We start from the raw sequence: 4,025 nt of genomic DNA, 5'->3' as shown, positions 1-4,025 counted from the left end.
ATTCCATTTCTGAATTGTTGTTTCATTTCTATTGCTGTTCTATTTCATTTTACTTTTTGCCATTCCATTTACTTGCATTTATTGTTTCAGTATGAGAGAAGGTCTAAAGCTGTAGTGAGTCAGCAAGTCGCTGCTTAGCTCCCAGATCTTTGGTCCATGCTCTAATTTCCTTTCCATCAGTTTCTAGAGGGATGGGTTATCGCTTCCGCACCCTTGACTGATGCAATGCTTGGTGTGATTTAGCCTTTTGAAGTAGTTAAGTTGTAGACATGCACCCATTTACTTTGTTGTTCATTTCTATTGATTAATTGCACTAGTTTGCTTTTAAAGAGTTCTCCTAGTTTACTTTCAATGGCAGCTTTAGTTCAAGTTTGATTTCCTTTTGATTGCTTTAAAGCAGGACTGTCAACTGTAGAGAACATTGGTTATTGCTTCCTCGTTCCCAGATTGATTGTCTTGTTCCAGTTTGATTTTAATTGCATCAATTTTTAGAAGAATGAGTTATTGCTACTGTATCCTCGATTGATGGTTATTTGAATGAATGATTTAGTTTAAAACATTTCAGTTTCTTTCTGTTCCAATTAGATTTTGTTTCCATCTTTCATTTACTTTTTCATTTTAAGCACTATACTACGAAACATTACTCTTGAGTAAATAGCCGCCTCAGACTGAGTACACTCTTGAAATAAAAAGTCGTCCCTGGGTTGATAATTAATGTGAAGGTAATTAGGGGTTCAAAGGACACCTTTTTATCGCTCCACACCAGGCTGTAGAAAGTTATCCAAGCTACGGAAAGTTGTCCAAGCTGTGGAAAGCTGTTGTTTCTGCAGCTTAAGAGAAAGAAAGCTTTATTACTTTTTCTTTTGAAAAGAAAATTTGAAGTGCCAACAAATTGGTTTTCACTTTAAATATTCTATATAAACATGCCAACAACATGTTGGTTTTCATGTTTATACAATTTTATTAGTATTATTATTATTATTCATATTATTATATGTATATATATATGCATATATGCATATATACACATATAATATATTTTTGTTGTATATATATATATATATATAATTTGAAGAATAAACTGAATGAAAATTTCTAAGGTGGAAAAGAAGAAGAATTCTTCTTTTTCATCTTCAGTTCTGAATTATCCTGAAATATTTTGACAAATTATTCTCTTGTTAATGGTTTATGGTAAAGCTTGAGTCGATGTCCATTTACTAATAGAGGAGTTCTTTCTTCGTCAATCGTTCTGATTCTAACTGCACCATTATCAAAGGTATTCTCAACCTCATAAGGTCCAAGCCAATGGGTTTGGAATTTCCCTTGAAATTTTTTGAATTTTGAATCAAAGAGCAATGCCGAATCTCCCAGATGAAACTTCCTTTTTTTAATGTACTTATCATGCCATCTTGACCTCTGTTGTTGCACTAAGCTTGTCCTCTAGAAGGCTTCTTGTATGTTTTATTGAGCTCATTTAATTGTGTCATCCTTTGCTACTGGGCTTCTGACAAGTCAGGATCTAACTGGATTGTTATCTTATAGGTCTGGATCTGGAACTCTATTGGAAGTAAGACTTGCTTCCCATAAAAAAGTTCATAGGGAGTATGTCCTGTAGTATCCCTCCATGTAGTCTTATAGGCCCATCAGGCTTCTGGAATTTTTTCCACCCAGTCTTTCCTGTGTAGATGTACAATCTTTGTAAGGATAGCCTCAATCACTTTATTTTTTGACTCAACTTGTCCATTGGCTTGTGGATGGTATGGAATTGACTTCCAATGTTTTATCTTGTATTGGTCCACAAGCTTCTGCACTAGTCTGGATGTGAATTGTGTCCCTTGATCTGTTACAATTTCTCTTGGAACACCAAAATGAGTAAAAATATCCTAAAAAAGAAATGAAACTACAGTATTTTCAGTAGTAAAAGGAAGTGCTTTAGCTTCTACCCATTTAGTGACATAATCAGTACATACCAGAATATACTTCTTTTTCTTTGAAGGTGGGCTGATTGGTCCAACAAAATCCAGTGCCCATTTTTCAAATGGTTTGATAAGTACTTGTGGTTGCAGTGGCATCTCATTTGAAAGAGTAGGTTTGCCCATTCTCTGACAACTGTCACATCTCTTAACATATTCCTTGGTGTCCTTGAAAATGGAAGGCCAATAATATCCTAAAAGCAAGATTTTGTAAGCAATTCTCTTGTCAGAAAAATGTCCTCCACATGGATCATCGTGACAAGATTTTAGTATCTCTGGTATTTCGTCCTCCCGAACACATCTTCTGATGATGAGGTTTGGTCCTGTCTTATATAATTCCTCATTTATCCATGAGTAGGATGTGCTATTGTGGACTATTCTTCTTTTTTCTCTAGGAGATAAATGAAATGGCATTTTTCCTGTGGCCAAATAGTTAGCAATATCTACATACTAGGGTGATTAAGTAGATACTGCAAAAAGATATTCATCAGGAAATTTATCTTCTAAGGGTCGATTATTGTTTTCATTTTGTATTCTAGATAGAAAATCGACAATTGTGTTTTGTTTTCCTGGCTTATCTAGAATGGTTATGTTGAATTCTTGTAAAATTAGGAACCATCTGGTTATTCTTCCATTAGTGACTAGTTATTCATTAGGTATTTAATGGCAGAATGGTCTGTGTGGAAAAAAATTTCGTAGCCAATTATATAATGTCTGAATTTATTAATGGCATGAATTACAGCTAAGAACTCCTTCTCAGTTACAATATAATTTAACTCTGTAGGGGTTAAATTTTTACTGGTATAATAAATGGCATAAGGAGTGAGATCTTTTTGTCCTAAAACAGCTCCTAAGGCTAAATCTGAAGCATCTGTTGAGATATGGAAAGGCAATTTCCAATTAGGTCCTTTTAAGATGGGTGCTTCAGAAATTCTCTTTTTCAATGTTTCAAAGGCAACTTGACATTCAGAATCCCAACTGAATTCATAGTCTTTGGTAAGTAATTTAAAGAGTGGGGATGCAATTTTTGTGAAGTTTTCTATAAATATTTTATAGTATCTAGTAAAACCAAGAAAACTTCTAACATCCTTTTGACAACTTGGCACTGATAACTTGGAAATGACTTCCACCTTAGATGAGTCTACCTTAATTCCATCTCCAGAAATATGGTGACCTAAAACAATTCCCTCGTTAAACATCATGAAACATTTTTCATGGCTTAATGAGAGGTTTGTTTCTTGACATCTTATTAAGACTTTCTCCAAGTTTTCTAGTGCTTCATTGAAAGAATCCCCATAGACTATGAAATCATCCATGTACACTTCCATACAATCATGGATAAGGTCAGAGAAAATGCCAAGCACTGCCCTTTGGAATGTTGCAAGAGCATTACATAACCCAAAGGGAAGTACCCGATAATCATAAGTTCCCCATGGACAAGTGAATGTGGTTTTATCCTAGTCTTCAGGGGACACCTGAATCTGGTTGTATCCACTGAACCCATCCAAGAAGGAAAAATATTACTTTACTACTAAAGTATCTAAGACCTGGTCTATGAAAGGTAGCGGAAAGTGGTCTTTTAATGTTGCTTTATTCAATTCCCTGTAATCGATGCATACTCTCCATTTTCCATTTTTTTTAGGGATGATTACTAGGGGTGAAACCCACTGACTGTCAGATATTGGATAAATGAAATTTACATTTAATAATTTCTGCAATTCTTCCTTAACAATTTCTTTTAGATTTGGGTTCATTCTTCACTGAGGTTGTCTAACTGGTCTTGAATTTTTTTCAATGTAGATATGATGTATGCAAGTTTTAGGATCAATCCCTCTCATGTCAGTGTATTCCCATGCAAAAGTAGAAGAATGTTTCTATAAAATTTCTATCAATTGTTTCTTTTGAATGTCTTCCAAATTTTCATTGACATTTAAGGTTTTTACTGGAAAGATTTCTATCGAGGAATTCCCAAATTTTTACATGGACAACAATGACACTTGTTTGGAGGAGAGATATTCATTTCGACTACGCTAATAATGTGAGGAAGATTCA

The sequence above is a fragment of the Pinus tabuliformis genome, chromosome 2_1 (assembly GCF_031772625.1).
Source record: "Pinus tabuliformis cultivar Carrire ecotype Pingquan chromosome 2_1, CPIR1, whole genome shotgun sequence".
NCBI lineage: Eukaryota > Viridiplantae > Streptophyta > Pinopsida > Pinales > Pinaceae > Pinus > Pinus tabuliformis.
The sequence above is the reverse complement of the archived record's forward strand: the minus strand, read 5'-3'. Positions refer to the sequence as shown.